This window comes from Carica papaya, chromosome 2, assembly GCF_054855325.1.
Source record: "Carica papaya isolate Zhongbai chromosome 2, ASM5485532v1, whole genome shotgun sequence".
NCBI classification, from domain to species: domain Eukaryota; kingdom Viridiplantae; phylum Streptophyta; class Magnoliopsida; order Brassicales; family Caricaceae; genus Carica; species Carica papaya.
This window is the reverse complement of record NC_142310.1, coordinates 32,798,626-32,809,205: the sequence shown is the minus strand read 5'-3', so window position 1 is coordinate 32,809,205 and position 10,580 is coordinate 32,798,626.

Below are 10,580 nucleotides of genomic sequence, written 5' to 3'. Positions count from 1 at the left end.
AATAAAAAACATCAAATAATTGGGGTCGGTGTACAACAAATGATTGGATCTAATGTTTCTATATCGAATCAGGTCAATCTAAACCAACAACAGCAAGTGATTGGATCCTTAAACCAGGTGAATATGAATCAACAACAGAATATTAGACCCAGCATTGATGAACTGAAACAGGTAAGCATGAATTAGTAACAATAAATTATTGAATTTAATGTTTATGGATTAATTATTAAAAGTGACAAGTTACTAGAGTTAACATTTTTTGAATCATAACATGTCAATTTGAATGGGAAACAACAAATTGTTAGACCCAAGATTAACATATTGAACCGGGTCACCGTGGATCGACAACAAGAACTAATTGGACAGGATGCTGATTGGTTGGAGCAAGTCAAAATAAATCAACAACATCAAATGGTTGGAATTGATGTTAGTGGATTGAATCAAGTCAATGTGAGTCAGCAACAAAAAATGATAGGATCCAACGTTTATGGATTACAGCAACAACAACAGATGATTGCAATGAATGGTTATAGATCGACCAGACCAGGATAAATCAACAACAAAAAGAAGAAATGATTGCACCTAATTATTTGGAGAATCTTATAGGTTTGCAGCTAAATATTGGGGAGATGCCAAAGAATATGAGCTTGAATCTTGATCAGACTGTCTTGGACAACACTACAAATTTGACTATGACGAGCAACCAATTATCTAAGCCAGAGAACATGGTTAATCTTATGATGGTGAATAATAAATATGAGTACAGTTCAAATCGCAATAATAACATGAGCTTCAACAACAGCCAACCTGGGATTAGCTCTAGAGATGCATGTGGATCGACGAATATGAGCTTCAATAATCAATTGGGAATGACTTTTAGTGATTCTTATGATTCAAGAAATATTGGAAATCATTTGATGGGTTTCAACAATCAGTATGGGGTGAATTTTTTGGATGACCCATGTGGATCAAACATGAAAAACTTGGGTATGAATAATAAGTCTATTATGAATTTCAATGAAATGAGAAACTTGAGCATTGGCTATCAGTCAATGGGAAGTCTCGTTGATGAATTTGGATCAAGCATTAACATCGTAGATAGTGGATTAGACCATCAATTTGGGTTTGAAGACATGGTGGGCATGAGCTTAATAAATGATTACAAGGCACTAAACCAATATTCTAATATAAACTTTTGTGGTAAAGATGGGTTGAGCTCCATTGGAAGTGGGAGCTTAAACATGAGTGAAAAGCAGAACAATATGATGGCAGCTAATAAGAGTGTTGGCAGTGGATCGAACAACATGGCAGCAGAAAGAAGTTTTAATGATAAAAGCAAGTCAAATACTATGAAAAATGTGACACTGAGCAATGAAGATGAGTTCAACAACGTCAGAAATAAGCTTTTTAACAATCAAAATGGATTAAACATGGAAAATACAAGTTATAGCGGAGAATATGGATTAGAGAGCATGAGTTTTGAGGATAAAGAGCATGAGTTTAGACATACAACATCAATTTGGATTAGAAGAGTTCGAAAATATAATAATGGAAAATGAATCTAGATATGAGAGAATGACAACTATGATATCAAATGATGAACATAGGCTCAAGAAAAGGGAAATCAAAGTTCAACTGATCAATTTTGGCTTTCTGAATTCAATTTGGATGAAAATCACTCAAGTTTTGGTGGGATTGAAGAAATATTCAAGGATTTCAAAAACTAAAACAAAACCCTCACAATAACAATTTTATTGTTCATGTTTCCTTCGTTCTCGTGTCTTGTCTCTAGTGTCATAACTTATTTTTAGATTTTTTCTAATCTTTCATTGTCATATCTACATGATGTTTTTGTCTTTCTCATAGAGTCTATTATAGGACTTAATGTTTGCTATAATAACTAAAGACAGATCTATTATAAAAGGTAAACCCATGAGCTTACGTAAAAGTATCTTTTATATTTTTTGCCTTTAAGAGATGGAAGTTGGATGAATCTCCTGTGGCTCCTTCCATCGGTGTCATCGAACCATGTTAGCAATCTTCAAAAACAGGAAGCTCGAAATGACCGATCAAAGGATTTAATCCATTTAGTTATGTTCTTCTCCGCTTTTATAACACACCCATATAGAGGTATCTTTCTGACACTAAGCGCACTGCTTCTCCTATCCAAGTGAAGAGTATCTTGGAAAAGTGCTTCCAGCTTGCATACTTCTTCTGCATTAAAAATGGTACATCTCTCAACTTGTAAGTGTTAGAGATGTTGGATTCTGTTGCAGGTTTTGGTTGATTAAAGAATCCTCTCAGAAGTCCATGCATATTAGTAAAAGATGTGACTTTCACAGGTCCGACTTTTCTTGTTCGTTAACTGGAAAGTGAGCTCACAGGGCTTTTCTTCAAAACGTTGCTCTGCAAAAAGCTTTGTTTCTTCTATTTCTTGGAGAGGTTCCACTTGCTCAATTTATAATTGTTGTTGTGCCATGTATCGATTTTAGTATTTATTTTGTTAGACACCCCTAAACCTATTGTTTCATTTATTTTTTTTAAATATATATATATATATATATTACACTGTTCTGTTTCGTACATACAAAAATAATATATTTTATTGTAACTATTTAGAATTTTATAGCGACTGAAGATACTTTTAAGAGTTGAATCTTTTATAAGATTTTTTAAAAAAGGATTAAGGAATAAGAGATCAAAAGTCTCGTCTTAAATTGCTATAAATACTTTGTATTGATTAGTATTAAAACCAGTTCAATAATTTGTAGGTTCTATAGTTCTCAGTTTGTTTGGTGAATCAAAACCTATATATCATCTATAGAGCATTTGCCTCTTAATAATATTTTCGCATCTCTTCCAGAATTAACAGTTACAAGAAAAAGAAAAAGCACTTAAAGGTTTGATAGATGGTGTTCACCTCTAGAAGGTGTTTGGAAAAACCTGAGCTAGCAAGAGGTGGAGATTGTCTTGAGAGACCGGCTTGGTAATATTCAAAAAGTTGTTGTTTACTAAACTTTAATCATGCAGAACTATTGGCAACAAAAGAAGCTCTACCGATACTTGTAAATAATTATGTTGAAGTTGCAGAGACATTTTTAGTTAGAAATGACTCGATAATGGCAATTTCTTGGATGGTGAACAATTTATTTCCATGGGTCATGAAATGGCATGGAAACGTAATAAAAAATTTGAAGCAAGAGCTTGGAAATTTGAACTTTCTGTGTGTTAGTAGGAAGAAAAATAATAACAAAATAAACAACTCTTTAGCGGTGAAGATGGACAGTTTGCGCATCCAAAACTCTAATAGCTTCAGTTTTATGATGATTAATTGGTCGATTAATCAGCTTTTCTGTAGTGGTTGTTGTAAATGCTTTTATGAATTTATTATTTTTATCGTATTTATTTTTGAATTAATTTAAAATTATTACAACAGTTCGTATTATTTTTTTTATTAGATTTATTGCATAATAAAATCTAATTAATTAATAACCATTAAGGAAGATGATACAAATTAGGTATAATTAAGAATTTATATCAGAGATATGAATCCCAAAAAAATTATTACAAAACCTTCTTCTACTTTATTTGCAAGATAATCAAAAACAAAAAAGAAGATACTACACTAAAATTATCAAAATTACTCATAGTTATGTAATATATATATATAAGTATATATATACTACTGTTCAACTCCCACCATCAATATACTAGCTTGTCTGCAGATAAAGTATATATCATCTTTAACACCGTTGGAGATGATATGTGCATTTGTAGAGCAACATTGTTGACAAAGTGAGAGATAAATAGCGACCCATTTCTTGTTCACGATTGTTGAGATAATACCGAGCTTTTCTTGAACTTTCTCCCGATGGAACTTTCGATACTATGCCTAGAGAGAGTTTCAAATCAACATGACCATGATATTTACCAGCTTTCCCTTTTCCCTTTCTTTTAGCCGTGGAGGTTGGTTCAGCAGCTAATTTTAGGGTTTTGCCAAAGCCATCTGTGCTAGTTGATTGATCTTCATGGAGGTCTTGCACTGACCTCTTTCTGCTTTCTTCACCACTTCCTTTGCCGACCTTATCATTAGCCCCCGACCCATCGCCAATTTGGAAAGTCATTAATACATATATATATATATATATGCTTAATATGAATGCCATATGTATATATACACGTATAAACACTAAATGTGTCAACTATCATTAAAGATGACAGAAAATCAACATAATATTTCACGAAAAATAAATAAAAAATATATTTTTTGTCTTTTTTTTACTGATTAATTATCCCTCTTAAGCCTTTTGACCAGTGAAAATAATGAATTTTAAATATTAAGAATATATATTTAAAATGACATAAAATAAAAAGAATATTTAATAAAATAGATAATAATAAAAAATTAAGCATAAATATTAATTTATAAAATATAATAATATTTATTTATTAATAATGATTATGATATAATACTTTAAATTTAGAGAGGAATAATGTAATTATTTTCGTTTTGTCTGTGGTAGCAGGGTAGTTTCAGTAACTGAAATTTAAATATTGACTTGTTGGGTACTATTCATTACAATCGAATTTAAATAATTAAAATCACATTTTTAACTAATTATTACATCTATATAGTTTAATCAAATTGAATATATACTGCAAATTTGATCTTCACCTCGCTCTCGCTCTTTAATTTTCTTTGCTCGATATATCTGTTTTCACCCTACAAAATATATTTTCAAAGGAAGATAAACTAAAATTAAAACATTGTACGTTCATAAATAATATATATACACATATGACGATAGTAATATATCTTATATAATTATATTTGTAGATCTCTTTTAGAAAAAAAAATTTCCTTTCAATGGCTCTTCAGTTGAGTAATATTAAGTTTTAGGATATTCATCGTCTGCAACAGCTGCTAAGGAGTTATTTCTATATATGTGTGTGTGTATATATATATGTACGTATTTTGGGGAAATATAATCCAATTAAAGAAATGTATCTATACATATATGTAGATTTAGTCATTTTCTAAAAAAAGAATGATATATAAAATATTTGGAATTGTATCCAGCTTCTACCTTCCATGGTTAATGCATTGTTCTATCATAAATTTGAATCTTTATTCTTATTTCAATTTTTTTCTCTATTAAATAACGTAATTGACTTAATTACCAGAGTAATTCTAAAAATAGTACTGACATCCTTTTTTATTTTTATAGTTTCACAATCAAGAAAAACTTCATAAGAACATGTATCTACATTAATACGTATGATGTATATATAGCATGATATAATGACAGCTGCGTAGAACTTAATTGGATGTTTGTTAAAAAATTAAGTAATTTTCATTTTTAGTTGAAGTATAATGATAATTTCCTAAATTTATGAAGTTCATTGCACATTGGAGTTTGAATTTCTTTTCTTTTTGTCTGTGGTTATATGCATGTATGAAGCTTATATATATGGTAATTAATTTTAAACTTCACCCAATTGCTATCATTCATGTCATGCCGCATATACATCATATGTATTAATGTATATATATGTTCTTTAAAGTTCTTCTTAATTGTAAAATTATGAAAGTGAAAAAAGAACAAAAAGAAGGATATTATTCATTACCATATTGTGCTTAAATTTAATCAAAATTTATTCACTCTAATTGAAAGCTAAATCATACTTACATTAAAAATACACATATCATAAAGTATATTGAGACACATCATGTACACTTTTATTTATTTATTTATTATATATGAACTGTAATGTAGATAATATTTTGTATTTCGTAATTACCATATATAGTAATGAATAATATCCTTCTTTTTGTTCTTTTTTCACTTTCATAATTTCACAATTAAGAAGAACTTTAAAGAACATATATCTACATTAATACATATGATGTGTATGTGGCATGACATGAATAACAGATGTGTAGAACTTAATTGGGTGAAGTTTAAAATTAATTACCATATATATAAGCTTCATGCATGCATATAACCACAAACAAAAAGAAGAGAAATTCAAACTCCAATGTGCAACGAACTTCATCAATTTAGGAAATTGTCCCCATAAAACAACATTGACCCACATCTCTATTTAATTTTCGATGGGCACTTTGGTATCTTTACTTCTGTCATTACACTTCAACCAAAAATAAAAATTAATTACTTAATTTTTTTAACAAACATCTTATATCTAAAAATAGAATCCACTTAAATGCTCATTAATAATTTGTCAACTAGTTAGAATTTATCTGCTAAAAAAATTATATTTGTCCATATTAAAAAAATGATACAAGTACCTTGTTCATCTCCAGAAAAGCTCTACAATCTTCTTAAGGTTAGTTTGCCTATTCCAAATTCTATTTCCTTTGTAAGTTTCCAACTCATTTATTTGAATTTTAAGGTTTGTTTTGATTTGATTATTTTCTTTCTGTATGTGGTTATTTATAGGTGATGGATAAGGAAGAATCAATGGAGAAAAATAACGAGAAGGATCCTAATAAGAGAAACTCATTGAATTTTTATTGGCCTGAAAAGTTTGTAACTACTACATTAACACCGACTACTCTTACTTTAGCCCCAAATACATTCAAAATATGGAAACAAGAAAAATTTAATTTGGAAAGCTATGGATCTATTGCTAAGGAAAGTAATAGCAGCAAGACTAACCCTACTTCTCAATCATCTGATGCAAATATCATTAGTACTGTTGGTAACCAAGTCAACGCAGGTGGTTTCTCTCAACCGTTTTCATTTGATGGAAACATTAATGAGGTTGGTGATGATGGTAATCGTTGTTGTGGCAAGAATTTTGAAATTTTTGAGCCTTTGGCTAGTAACTCAAATATTAACATGAATCCAAGGAGGAACAAGAGGTAAATAATCACCATTTTATAATTTTTCATATTGTTATATTAATTTTGTGCAACTTAAATTTTTTTTAATAAATATATAATTAAAGCATTAATAATATATAGTTATACTTCTTTTTTTGCTTATAGGATTTCATCAAGTGAGCTGCATCCTGAACAAAGATCTAAACAAAAAAAGGTTCAATTTTCTTCATATATGGAAAAGCTTAAGTATTTATGGAAAAGAAAATACAATTATATATATATTAATTAATATATGTCAATAACAACCACATAATGTTAATACACATGAAAATACATATATGTTATCACATATTTGTCATGTATATTGAGGCAGATGACTCCACAAGTTGAAAGCTCTCGAGGAAAAGAAAGTGCTTTGCAAATGGAGAAGAACACTAGCTCGGTAAACATGTCAACTACAACTAGAAACAACTCCACAGCTCAGTTTGGTAAGTTTTCTCTCATTCCGCCATCCTATGCATGTCATGTCTTCATCAAGATGTATATGTACATATATTTTTTGATATTTTACGAAATATGCACTTATATATACATTCACCTATCTGTACTCGCATAAGTAATTTTTTTTTTATACAATAAGATAAACTATATGACGATACTGTATAAGTTTTTAAATACCACTAAAATATACAACAATCACTTGCATACATACACATACATAAGTTTAGAAAAATAATAAAAAAAATGTATTTTAACAGGTAAAATTGAAGAGAGACAAAGTGAGGTGAATCATCTCAGACAAGTCTATAATAATCACCTTATCAGACAAACACATATGCAAAGACAAGCCGTGGTGGAAAATAAATTATTAGGAGGGCAAATGGGGAACTCGAGCAGCTTAAATCTTCTCCCTAAAGGATGTGAACAAACATCTCACATGAATCCAAGCCAAGGTAAAGTTAAAATCTCAAACTTTTTAATTTTGAATTTATGTATGAAGAGTAACATCTTAAATGTTAGATACTTTTAGTTTTTTTCCTTTCAAAGGAGAATTATATTTATTCTTTATTTAAAGATAATATTTACCACATATATATTTTATTATACTTGTCCTAAAAGAAGGAATTATATTTAAGTCAAAATATAATTAAAGAAAAATACTAGAATTGCAAGTAATTAAACACAATAGGAATCTTAGTTTTATAGTATTTATTGATAGCGTTATCGTATTATAAGCTTTGGTTTACACGTCCATGCATTCATTCATGCAAATATTTACATAATTGTGTATATGCATATGACGAATGCATTTTTTCCTATAATGTATAATTCTGCTTTTTACATAATCATTCTTGTTTTAAGAAAAAAACTCTATTTGATAGTGTCGTTGTTGTTTATGATGAAAAAACTTAAATAATTCAAGAATGTACTAAAATATTTTTGGTGAAACAATTTTTCTTAGATAAACAACTTGTTAAGAAAAATAAAAAATAATCAATAGCAAACATTACTCGTATAAATTTATGGTAAAAAAATATACATCATTCTTATATAGCGTAATACTTATATCATATGTACATAATAGCTCTTATTTTTATAAAATAAAAAATATAACTGGCATAAGTCATTGCAGGTACAACTAAAGCAAATAGCAGAGCTCATGGCATTGATAAATTAAATCAAGTTGACATGCACCAACAACAACTAATGATTGGATCCGACACTTACAGATCGAACCATGTCAGCATGAATCAACCACAACAACTGGTTGGAACCAATATTTATGGTTTAGAAGACCTTAACAAAAATGAACAGCAGATGATTGGACCCAATGTTGGCGAGTTGCACCAGGTCAACAGGAATAAAAAACATCAAACAATTGGAGCCAACGTACAACAAGTGATTGGATCCAATGTTTACAAATCGAATCAGATCAATTTAAACCAACATCAGCAAGAGATTGGATCCTTAAACCAGGTGAACAAGAACCAGCTGCAAACTATTAGACCAGACATTGAGGAAGTGCAACAGGTAAGCATGAATCAGGAAAAATAAATTATTAGATTCAATATTTATGAATTGAATTATTAAAAGTGCTAAATTACTAGAGTTAATGTTTGTGAATCATGCCAGGTAAATTTTAATTGGCAGCAACAAACTATTAGACCCAGTGCTGACATATTAAACCAGGTCAGCATGAATCAACAAGAAGGAACAATTGGACATGCTTTGGATCAGTTGGAGCACGTCAAAATAAATCAACAACATCAAATAGTTGGACCTGACATTTTTGGATTGAATCAAGACAGTGCGAGTCAACAAAAAATGATTGGGTCCAACATATCAAACCAAGTTAATGGCTATGGAATGCAGCAAACGATTGCAACAAATGATTATGGACTGAATGAGGTTTGGATGAATCAGCAACAAAAAGAAATGATTGTGCCTAATTGTTTGGACAAGGCTATAGGTTTGCAGGTAAATATTGGAGAGATGCCAAATAATACGTGCTTGAATCTTGATCAGTCTATCTTGAACAATGCCGCAAATTTGAATATGATGAGGAACCGATTATCTAAGCCAGATAATATGGTTAATCTTATGACGGTGAATAAAAAATATGAGTATGGGTCAAACAACAATATTAATGTAAGCTTCAACAACAACCAACCTGGGATAAGCTCCAATGACGCATGTAGATCGACGAATATGAGCTTCGACGATCAATTGAGAATTGCTTTTAGTGATTTCTTTGGTTCAGACAACACTGAAAATTATTTGATGGGTTTCGAGAATCAGCCAAGAGTTAATTTTTGGAGCACCCCTTGTGGATCAAACATGGAAACCTTGGGTATGAATAATCAGTCTGGTATGAACTTCAGTGAAATGAGAAACTTAAGCATTGACAATCCGTCTATGGGAAGTCTCACTGATGAATTTGGATCAAGCATTAAGATGATAGACAGTGGATTAAACAATCAATTTGGATTTGAAGACGTGGTGGACATGGGATTAATAGATGATTATGGGGCATTCAATAAAGTTTTTGATGTTAACTTCTGTGGTAAAGATGGGTTGAGCTGTATTGAAAGTGGGAGCGTAAACATGAGTAAAAAGCAGAACAACATGATAGCAGCTAGTATGAGGGCTGGCAGCGGATCGAACAACATAATAGCTGAAGGAAGTTTTAATGACAAGAGCAAGTCAAATGCTAAGAAAAATATGACATTGAACAATGACGATGAGTTCAACAGCATGGGAAATAAGCTCTTTAATAATCAAAATGGCTTAGGCATGGAAAATACAAGTTATCTCGAAGAATATGGATTAGGGAGCATGAGTTTTGAGGATGACTTTGGGCAACAGAACATAAACTTTTTAGACATGCAGCATCAATTTGGATCAAAAGAGTTTGGGAATATGATAAGGGAAAATGAATATGGATATGAGAGAATGACAACTATGAGATCAAATGATGAACATGAGGCTCAAGATAAGGGAAATCAAAGTTCAACTGATCAATTTTGGCTTTCTGAATTCAATTTGGATGACAATCAATCAAGTTTTGGTGGAATTGAAGAAATATTGAAGGATTTCAAAAAGAAAAACTAAACACTCACAAGAACAATTTTATTGTTAATGTTTTCCTTTGTTCTTGTGTATTATCTATAGATTTATGACTCTTTTTTATATTTTTCTAATATTTTATTATCATGTCTAAGTGTTGTGTTTG